The sequence below is a fragment of the Pelmatolapia mariae genome, linkage group LG17 (genome assembly GCF_036321145.2).
Source record: "Pelmatolapia mariae isolate MD_Pm_ZW linkage group LG17, Pm_UMD_F_2, whole genome shotgun sequence".
In the NCBI taxonomy this organism is placed as follows: domain Eukaryota; kingdom Metazoa; phylum Chordata; class Actinopteri; order Cichliformes; family Cichlidae; genus Pelmatolapia; species Pelmatolapia mariae.
The window spans coordinates 35,901,666-35,913,547 of NC_086242.1; the positions used below are offsets into that span (position 1 = coordinate 35,901,666).

An 11,882-nucleotide genomic window follows, 5' to 3' on the forward strand; every position below is an offset into this window, starting at 1 on the left:
CACAAAAAGGATGAACTAAAACTTTACTCACAATAAGAAGAAAGGCTTTTGTGGGTTCTCACTGCAGGTATCAAAACAGTAGTATGGTAGTAAAGAGACAATGAGGTGGTGTGAATTACATACAGGCAAAGTTGTTTTGGGTTTTTTTTTAATCTAAGAAAAACATATTGTCATATTTATTCAACAACTGAATCATGAAAGCGCATCAATTACATAGCCTTGTGTTTCTATATTAATTTAAATGTGTGATGATGTTTTTCATTAAACAAATTGTATAAGATTATATGATTTATGTTGTAATTTTATGTTTATCTTAATTTAAAATGGGTAAATAAATAAACAATTATATAGTTTTATATAATTACTGACAGGGGATTTCTAAAAAATCACCCCGTAGTTCTTCAGCTGAGACACCTGAGTTAGAAAACACAGACACTGCAGTATTGTTTCACTCGCGAGGGCAGTCATGGAACGCAAGACTTGCGCCCCATCACTGTCTGCGTTCTTTATTTATACTTGTCTGTGTGTCTGTATGTGTGTGTGTGTGTGTGTGTGTGTACAAAGATAACAACGTCACTCAGAGCAGCGGGTTTTTATGGAAGAAATATAGTATCATCAGAATCCAACTATTTTTAGACATTGAATTTATAACACTGAATTTTTATCCTCCAAATTTCCCTGCAAAAATATTCACCTGCAAAAATTCACCTGCAAAAAATTCAACTGCAAAAATTCACCTGCAAAAATTCACCTGCAAAAAATTCACCATCAAATATTCACCTGCAAAAATTCACCTGCAAAAAATTCACCATCAAATATTCACCTGCAAAAAATTCACCTGCAAAAAATTCACCATCAAATATTCACCTGCAAAAAATTCACCTGCAAAATTTCACCTGCAAAAATTCAACTGCAAAAGTGATGAACTTAAATGACCCAAGCCAGAGCAATCAGCACTAGATCGAATCGAGCGGCTCTCAGCCAATTAAATTACGCTGTTTGATCACATGACACCATTAGCCAACAGTGTGTCTCCTAAAAGAGAGCTGTTTAGAGGTGAGTGATTAAGGCTGTGTCCCAATTCAGGGTCTGCACACTTGAAGTGCGCGCAGTACGCGTACTACGGACGGTGCGTACTATAAGTATGAGAAGTGCGGAAGTGAGAGGCTTGTGAAACGGGGCGGTCTAGCCTTCGTCGCGCTGTTCAGGTTGCCTAGCAACCATGATACTAACCACAAGAAACTTTTCATACAGCATTGTTTGACATAAATGAAGGAGAAAAAATGTTTTGTTGGTCATTCATTTTTGTCATGACATCACTTTGATTAGTTGAGTATCTGAGGTTGAGACCACAGGACTGTAAAACATGATAGTTGGGCTTCATTTCTGTACTGAAGTCATTTCAAGATTAGTTAGTAAATAACAATTAGCTAATGTTGTTCATGAGACTAAAATCATCTCACTGTGGTTATGTAAATATAATATGGCCAATATTATATGTATTGTCAGATTATTATGATATATATATATATATACACATATATATATACATACATGTATATATACATATATACATACACGTATATATATATACACACACATACACGTGTATACATATGCACACATACACGTATATACATACACATACATATATATATACATATATGTGTATATATATATATTACAGCAGTGAGCTTGAACTCTGGGTCAAAGATTCAAGTTGCAGTTATTTATATGTCCTATCACCTTAAATCTTCACTCAAAGACAAGTACCTTTGACAGTGTATATATAGATGTATTATACATAAGAGACAAATATTGTTCATTTAATATGTTGGCATTATTACATTTGGCTCAATGCTTACATATATGTGTAAAAACAAAATGTACGAGCTGTGAAAACTGTTTCTGATAGAATGAAGAGTAGACTGATATATGAAATATTCCTTTATTGGGTGAGAAAATCAGACCATGTCATAACTGCTTTAAGTCATACAGAATAGATATCAGAGCCTTAAACAGGCTGACTTCTGCTAAATGGGTCAAACTGGGCAGAAAGTATACAAACACATAACATCCTTATAGAATATGATGTAACACTATAGATCAACTTACCTCAGAATATGTAAAGCATATAAACAATTACAGCAATATGATGCAACAAACACAGCAGTACTACTAATCCAAAATACTCAAAGCTTCATAGAACTGAAACAAACATTTATTTTTAGGTCCATTCTGCTGCTGATACATACTTTAGGTTTCTGAAACAGGTTTACTGTTGCTGCCTTTCATAGTGTGTAACTTGAAGGCCCTGAGTACTTTCTCCCACACTGAAAACACTGGAATGATAACATTATTTGAACATTACCTAATTAGACTGATTCAGGACAGACAATTAGTTATGTTAAACTTTCCTAGCAGTCCTTCACAAACAGGGAACAGTCTGTCTATTCTCTCCATCTGTCAGCTGCTGCTGGCTCTTCCTCCTCCTCTTCCTCACACACTGCTGAGTTTGTCCTGGTGGATCATCAGGGGTGCAAAGCCTCACAGATGATGTGCAGCACTGGGTCCCTCAGTCTGTCCTCACTCTGGACACTTGCAGTTGTCACACATGGAAATCAAATGTGTGATAAGCTGCAGGATTCAGACACAAGTGTAACTTATAAATACATGTTCATACTTTTATTACACAATCAGAGAGAAAGAAAAAGAGAGAGAGTGCAGGACAGACAGACAGGTGACAGTCTCAGGTGTATACACTGCTACAAAACAGCACAAGAGAAGGAGGATTTAGTGTTTGTGTTATTACGAGTGCTAAACAAGAAGAGTTCCCAGATGGTACAGTGGACACATGTGTGACTCCTGTGATTAAAGCATCTTTCTTTCAGCTTAACGAGTGGACCGTCAGCTCGTTCAAACACACGTTAAAGTCCGTTTGGCTCGACACCACCGAACAGAGGCAGCAATATAACATAGCTAACATTAACAGTGCAGTGAATCCTGCTTGTGCCGTGATATTCAGGACTGCAAAGCGAGCAGCATCACTGACTTTCAGCTTGTTGTGTTTGTGGATATATGACTGACTGTAATTATCCATAAAATCATCACATTCTCTGTAAGAGAATCAATGAGTACTAAAAATGTGCACCTTTACCTGTGTGTTTTCTGGAACAGGAACAGGGTGATATCTGTGACCCAACTCCCACAGCTGGTTGGGACTCATGTTGTTTTCTGTTCGCAGTGGATGGTTGTCCCATCCACTGCAAAATGTATTAAAATCATCCTCCAGTCGAGGAAGAAAGACGTAATGGCAGCAAAAGAGGTGTGCAGCATTTGAAATGTCAAGAAGGCCCTCTTCCTCAAGGTTGTGAAGAACATCGTAGTAAATGCATGTAACGGCCACCCAGAGGTCTCTCCACAGTCGCTCTATTCTGAAATAATATATAAAAAAATATTTAATTAGGTATGGCCTTTCTTTGGTGTGTATGAGAAATTCCCTGCTTGTTTCTAACCCTACATGAAATGTGTGCATGACAACAGTAATAATACATTATCAGGGCATGTAGGAAGGACCCAGGCATATCACTTAAAAGGTGCCAAAAGGGTTGTAATGATCAGTGGCAACACATGAGATGACAACCAGACCATTAACACAGAATGAACATTCAGGGAAGGAAGTAACAGACTGGAAAAGGTGTGTGAATAACTAAAAATAGGGCAGAGTCCTGAAGGCTCTTTGGGGTTTGTAGGACCTGTCCTATATTTTCTTCCTTGAGGGGTAAATAATGGAAATTGAAAGAAAAAACAACAACAACAACAAAAAAAACAACAAAAAAACCACCTGACACATATCAGACAATGTATCCTGCTGGATAGGGCACTGTTCTCTAAAGACATTTTACTTTAAAACTTTTTCATAAAACTATACCCTTTAAATGTTTATGTATTTTTAAATAATGGAAATAAAGCTGCAACACCTTCCATCTTATGTCAGAAACATTTGAGGTTGACAGTATTTTATGAGAACAAACCTTTGATTGTGCACACTCATTCCTGAAATGAAACTGCCTCTTCCTGTGCCACGAACAGTAAACATCAGCCGTGCAACCTCCACATTTTCCCATCCGTGGTTGCCACGAACCCTGAAAACAAAAAAGTACCCCAAAACATTCGAAGCTTTAAACAAACTTAGATCTGATAATAAAGAACATATGCCTTAATCAAAGTGTTTTAAAAAAAAATGTAAAAGAATCCTTAAAATCTTTGATTGCTACTGCTCTAGAAGGCATAAAAAAAATTGTCTCATGAATGCACTTTCCAGCATGTGTCAGTATGAAGTTTAATTTAACACAGCTGTTAAAACATTTTTCAGGATTTAACAGGATAGTAACAATTATTTAGATTTATTGAATTTGTAGGAAATTACACAAGTGCCATCTTGTATCATTATGATCTGTGTAAAGAGACAATTTTAAGAATATTTTTGCAAAAATACGTTAAAGTTGGAAGTAATTGGCCGATGTTCCACTCTTTTTTTTTTTTTTTTTTGTTAATAAACCTGTCCCGTTTAGTTCTTTTGCCATCAGAATTATTGTCTAAAGGCGAAGAAAGATGCCCAACGGATTTACTTTACCAAATGGACCATCCCAGCCTTGCCGTAATGGTCCATTTGATTTACCTTTTATTGTTTATTTTATTTTAATTATTTATTTTTTTACTTGCTAGATACGGGACAGGGGAAAAGAAAAGGGAGAAAGAAAGAGGGGGAAAAAAAAAACAGCGGAGAAGAGGGACGGGGATAAAGGGCAAAAAACAAAAACCAACAAAATAAGCAGACAAAAAATACATATATCGATCACCTGGATCACCTGTTGAGAAAGAAAAAAGAAAACAAGCAGAAGAAAACGAGAGTAATAGAATAAACAACATCACAATGATATATGGGAATATAACACTACATACTTAATATTAAACATTATTGTGTAAGATCGACAGCGCACAGTGTGCTTTGAGGTAGGAGCCAAAAAGGGTGTAGTTTGTGTGTGTGATCACCTGTGTGTACACCTGTGAGCATGAGCGCGCTTGTATTTAAAAGGTTCCTTAATGTAATGATCTGCTAGAGGGTGTGGGGGGCCACAGTCCCATCCTCCAGGGCATGAAGCAGGTATGGAGGAGATCAAAAATCCAGACATCCAGAGGCCCCCAGAACACAAGAGACCAAGGAAGACCAACAGAGGGGCAGCCGCGCCACTGTCCCAGAAAGAGCTGAGGAGAGTCCCAGATGAGGGATCACTCAGCAGCCGCGGAGCAGAAGCCAGGGGGGGTTGCAGTGACGTGCCCGTGAGCTCCGCTGGCAGCCAGCTGTGCCTGAGTGACCGAGCCCCAGGCCGAGAGGCCGAGGGCACCCCACCCCCGAAGTGGCCCGAGCGAGCCCCAGGTTCCAGGCCCCGATAAGCAGCCACCAAGGAGTGAGCCGGTGTGTACCCGGACGCCCACCCCCGGACACAAAGAACCACCGCATCGATGTCTGAGGGCGTCTGCCACCGGCAGGGGAAGTGGTGGGGGGAGATAGGCCTCCAAACCTTGGAGGGCCTGAGATGTCCCCAGAGAGGTGGCGTCTGATACCCAACCTGACATATAGACACAGACATACAGGCACACTCAAATACAAACATCCATTCCCACCCTCATGCTCTCATAGGCAATTACTCCACACTCAACCAACGTGGAGACAGACATAAAGAGACGCTGTACACACAATCACACTCCCCAAGCGTACTCTAAGAACCGGGTCTAGGTACCCTTGCCCCTGGAGGGGGAAACTGCACCCAGACCCAGGTGGTGTTACCCTTTTCTCTGCAGTGGGGAGAAGCAGACTGCCCCGACTCCGCAGCAGCAGGGAGGCCCCACACACCAGACCCCAGTCGGACGGCCAACTCCTCCTCCTAGCCCCCCCGCTCCAGCAGGCCGCAGAGACCGGGGGTGTGAAAAGACTCCAAACCTCCCTCTACCCGCTCATATGTAGTGTTGATGTATATGTGTTCTAAGGTATAATTAAAACCCAGGAGGGCATGGAGCTACCTGCCAGAGAGCAGCAGGTAAGCGCATAGCCCCTCCTGATAGCCCTCAATGTCTACGTGTATTTAAAATTGAGAGGTGGGCAACGACGCCAGGGGTGAGGTGTACACCCTGATGGTAATTTGGAGTCCGTGTTGTGAGCCCACCCCCAAGATCCTATATGTATGTGTTATGAGAGTGTGAGTAATGTGAATTTCTAAGTTGTGGGATAAAATTGAGGCAGAGGCAGCCAGAAGGGGACAGAGGGGGGGGATGCCTCCTCTGCACCCTGGTGACACACCCCTACCCCAAGGCCCTGCATGTGTGGGTGATTGTGGTGGAGCGGGAAGAGGGAGGCAGCTGGAGATGGGGAGGGAAGGAAGGGAGGGGCAAGTGACCCCTCCCTGGGGCCAGCTCCCCCGCTGACCCCAGTAGGCACCCCCATACTCTGCAACCCGCCAGGGAAAGGGGGCCCAGGCCCATCCGGACCAGGGCCCAGTGCAGCAGCGCCGCCCGGCCCCACAGAGCCCGGGACAGCCCACCCGACCCCACTACAGAGAAAACTGCACCCACCCCATCATCCACTCATCTTCCAGACTACACAAGACAATAGACGCCCAGGTTGAGATCTTCCTCCACCTCTCCTATATCTCCCCCTCCTGCAGAGAGAATTCCTGAGGAGAGGAAAGCTCCTGCAAGATGTGACAACCTCCCCCACCAGTTGAAGAGTCCCCCAGGTGGCTCGATGCACTGGCGGCGCTCTGCGCCAGGGCTGGGCCCCCATATACCCACCCGCCCACAACCCCAGCAACACACCAACCAGGACCCGAGCCCCCGAGGCCCGGCCAGGGCCCCAGCCCAGAGACGGAGCGCCCCCAGAACCTCACGCCCGTCCCGGACCCACCCTGGGGCAGCCAGGCTACCAGGTCAGTAACCCACGTCCGTCAGCACAGACCCTCCCCTAGCCCCGCTGCACGCAGCCACGAGGAAACCGTCACCTAAGAGCCAACAGAGCCCTTAATTGGCCATGACCGCTACCCCGGGTTGAGCCCCCCAAGGAAGATGCTCCTGGGGAACCCCCCGACGCCCTAAGCCTGTCCCTACCCCCACACCAATCACAACAGTGAAGGTGGGACCAAACTATGACCCCCCACCCCCACTAGGTGATGGAGCTGATCAAAGGAGCCCAGAGCAATTGATCTGATGTGGTGGCAGAGGCTGTATCAAGACTAATGTAATCTAATAGATAATTTCTATACTGGTTAGAATTAAGATTATTTTTATTTTTCCAGTTCATGAGGACTGTTTTCTTGGCTATGCATAGGGCAGTGAAAACCATGTGGGCTATATTCTTTTCTGAAGTGACATTATCTAAGCTGCCCAACAAACACACTAAAGGAGAAGTTGGAATGTTACATTTCAGACACTTCGATAAGTCTTCACATATCTCACGCCAAAACTTCTGAACTGGTGGACAGAACCAAAGAGCGTGGATATAATTGTCCGGTGAATTGGTTTGGCAGTATGAGCAGTTGTTGGTAGACGTAAAGCCCATCTTGAACATCCGATGACCTGTATAGTGCACTCTATGTAGTATTTTGTATTGAATTAATTGAAGACTGGGATTTCTAATTAGATGAAAGGTTTTTAAGCAAATCTGAGACCAGAAGTTTTGGTCTAAGTTAACTGATAAATCCGCTTCCCATTTTGCAATAGGAAGTGATATTGATTCATCTATTTTAGAAAGCATTCTGTATATTTTGGATAGTAATTTGGGGGTTTTAAGAGTAAGAAATTGAACCACACTTGGTGGTGTTTGTAGTTCAACTTGACCCGGTTTAAATTTCTTTTTTACTATGGATTTAATTTGTTGATATTCTAAAAATCTTTTCTTGTTGATCCCATATTGTGTAACTAGTCTGTCAAATGAAATAAATTCTGTTCCTTCTAGTATATGTTCTAAATATTTGATTCCTTTACCACTCCAATCTGAAAAGTTTATCATATTATTGTTTTGTAATATGTCAGGGTTGTTCCAGATAGGTGTACGTTTGCATGGGATTAATGAAGACTCTGTCAACTTCAGAAACTCCCACCATGCTGTCAGAGAGGAGCTAATGTTGACGCTTTTGAAGCATTCATGTCGTTGAATGTTTGAGCTGATAAATGGTAGATCTGAAATCTCTAGATTATTGCAAAGTGCTTGTTCTACATCTAGCCAAGGTTCATCTAAGAGTGTATGTTTTAGCCATCCTGAGATAAATTGGAGCCTGTTGGCTAAGAAGTAGCGCTGAAAGTTAGGTAGTTCTAATCCTCCTTTATCCTTGGTCTTTTGTAGTGTTTTTAAGCTTATACGTGGGGGCTTATTTTTCCAAAGGAATTTGGACATATATGAATCTAGAGATCTGAACCAATCTTGTGGCGGTTTAGTTGGGATCATTGAGAATAAATAATTTATTTTTGGTAAGACCATCATTTTTATAGCGGCAACCCTTCCCATGAGTGATATGGGTAGACATTTCCACCTAGCCAGATCGCCTTCTACTTTTTTTAAAAGTGGGATATAGTTTAATTTAGTTAGATCTGCAAGCTTGGGAGAAACATTAATACCTAAATATTTTATATTTAGGTATTAATGTTTGTTCCACTCTTGAAGATCAGCTGTGCCCATTTGTTGCACATTGTGGGAATGGAGAAGTTGAGGCCCTTGCAGGCTACCCACAATTTTCCCCAAACTGAGCGACCCAGCTAATTCAACACCTTTACCAAGCAGTGCTGTTATGTAATTGGATACAAGGGGTGAGATAGTAATATTTTCCCTCCTTGGTTGTAGCTCCCTGACATTACAAGGGTAATCATTTCATGATGTCGGGTTCAGTGTTACACCAGGATTTCAAATACAATATCATCATCAATAAGAATTAGTATTATCATTTCAGAATTGTAGGTAACCACTTTTAAATGCCATAGACTACTTATTTGTTTAATTTGATGTATTCTCTCTAGGAGAATGCAGAGGGAATATCCCGTTTAACTTATGCTATCTGTTTAAGTTTAGATAGTATTTGTAAAGATATTGACCATATCCTTTTCTGAAAGTGTGGATATAATGGATGGGGTAAGGTACTGGCATGCCACAACTTTATAGTTGTTAAATTCTGGGTACAAGTATACATGCCCATCTTGTACATGTTTTTTAATATTATTATTATTATTATTATTATTATTATTATCATCATCATCATCATCATCACCATCCTACCCAATTACATGTTTCTTTTAATCAGGTTATGCTGTTTTAATGACTTTACAGTATAATTTACATTGTGTTCCTTCAATTTTCCCTAATTGTATGTTATATTAATCCTATATTTCCGTTTTAATATTTCTAATGTTTGCCTTGTTTTCGTCACTGCCTGGTCTGCCTCTGTCTCGCCTGTATGGATGCATTTACACCTAAATTTCCCCAACAAAGGATGTTTTAATTCACCACTATTCCAGTGAAACACGAGTCTCCCATCTTCCTGCTACCGGTCTCGAGTTTTTGTTCACCAAAGCACACACCAACTTCATGCTGACGGACATATCACTGCCCTATTCCCGCCTTGTCTGACCGTGTTTTGTGGCTTTGGTTCACTTCACCTCACTCTTCCCCATTCTTGTCATTAAATCAGGCCGTTCTGCAACCATGGCAGCCATTCACTCTGTGGCTTTATTCATGGTGTATTTTACCCCTTCACCAAATGCCGTTCTCGTTTCCCACATTATATTTGCAGTGTTCGTCTATCTATCAATATCTGCGAAGTATGGTTTTGTACCGAGTATCCTATTTTCTAAAGCACAGCATGTAAAGGTTAGCTTGGTTAGCAGGATGCTAGCATGTAGCGCCTCAGACGAGTTGAGCAAAGACCCCGTCTGTGTACTTTATACGTGAGCAACGGATTTAAATAAAATTAACGTTTCAAAAGACAAACTTGAAGATAAAAAACAATATACTTACCGGAGAACCGCCAGGGTTTGCCGCTGCCAACTTGCCGCTCCTAAATTCAAAATAAATAAATAAATAAAAGAAAAATGAATGGGATTTTAAGTAGGACTAGGTGTTATGTAATGATCTCTATTTAGGAGAAAAACTTAATCACTCACCTCTAAACAGCTCTCTTTTAGGAGACACACTGCTGGCTAACGGTGTCATGTGATCAAACAGCGTAATTTAATTGGCTGAGAGCCGCTCGATTCGATCTAGTGCTGATTGCTCTGGCTTGGGTCATTTAAGTTCATCACTTTTGCAGTTGAATTTTTGCAGGTGAAATTTTGCAGGTGAATTTTTTGCAGGTGAATATTTGATGGTGAATTTTTTGCAGGTGAATTTTTTGCAGGTGAATATTTGATGGTGAATTTTTTGCAGGTGAATATTTGATGGTGCATTTTTTGCAGGTGAATTTTTGCAGTTGAATTTTTTGCAGGTGAATTTTTGCAGGTGAATATTTTTGCAGGGAAATTTGGAGGATAAAAATTCAGTGTTATAAATTCAATGTCTAAAAATAGTTGGATTCTGATGATACTATATTTCTTCCATATGTTTTTCCCTTTTCTACGTCTGTATGTTCTCGTAAAAGAGCTGAGGTTTCTCTTCTCTACATCTGAATGTTCTCAAAAAGACAGGAAGCGGTTAGTAGCTGAATAAGTTCATCACACAAGTTATTAGGTGAAAAGTCACGTAGACATGTGGATTACTTAGTGATCAATAAAAAGAGCACATCTCATGAAGCTGATCACATTATATACAATTTTTCCTCTGACAATTACAATTACAGATACAATTTTTTTGTTTGTTTCTTTTATTTTACTGTAATACTGACTGATGGGAGGCTGAGTAATGCTTATGTCGTGTGGTGGTTAACATTTTTGCTTGACAAGCAAACAGTTGCTGTTTCAGTTCTTGCTGAATTTTCATATCCCCTTTAGGGTTGCTTCATGGTTTGCATCTGTTGTAAAACGCTGCCTGATCAAACATACAAAGCAACCACTTGTGACAAGGAAACAGCTGGAAGTAGTTTCTTTTCTTAAACAGTGTTTTCTTGTTTTTTGTTTTTTTGTTTTTGTTTTTTTGAAATAGTTGCATTTGCTTGCTCATAGAATATGTTCTGGCACAGGTTTCTTAAACATTTAGCTTTCAGAGCATGTTATTCCTCTGGGCACAGAGCAGATTTCAGGTTTGGAAATTCAAGGCTGTAGGTTATTCATCCATCTTGGTGCCATAGTAGCAAAACAAGTTGGAAGCTTTATAAATGACATTTACTGGCAGAATATTGAGGAAGTGCATGACTCGAAAAAAGACAAGGGATTTTATATTGTACACACACCCACAACCACACACACACACGTCCATACACACACTTCCTGCCAATTCCGTGCACTTTGCAGTGTTCTAGTGTTTTATCCCATGTAATATACACCGGAATAGAAACACTAAAATTCTTTATTATTCAAGTTAGTGGCACCTTTAGACTCATGACAGGCATGAACAATATCCAGAAGAATGCACACCAGATCTTTGACTGATCAGTTTGTAAGATATTTACATTCACAGACAAGATTGGACCCGGACAAATCTCCGCATACCTACCTGGCAAATATACATATAATACCCTCATTTATAATCCATATAAAAATCTTTTTGCATATTTTACAAATATCTTTGATGCATCCCATTTTTAGGTAGCAAACTAGATATCCAACATATAAAGCAATGCATACTTACTGATTTTTTATCCTGAAATATGTGAATACCAGATATGTAAAGAATATGTCATTTTTTT

General features: G+C 40.7%; 1 long non-coding RNA gene across 1 annotated transcript; it reads right to left on the reverse strand.

Moving 5' to 3' along the window:
- Positions 1-3,228: 3,228 nt before the first annotated feature.
- LOC134615855 (uncharacterized) lies at positions 3,229-10,089 on the reverse strand. Its single transcript, XR_010091365.1, has 3 exons — positions 10,061-10,089; positions 4,035-4,145; positions 3,229-3,434 (listed from the first exon to the last, which is right to left on the reverse strand). It is a non-coding gene; the product is annotated as an uncharacterized LOC134615855 (long non-coding RNA).
- Positions 10,090-11,882: the final 1,793 nt, after the last annotated feature.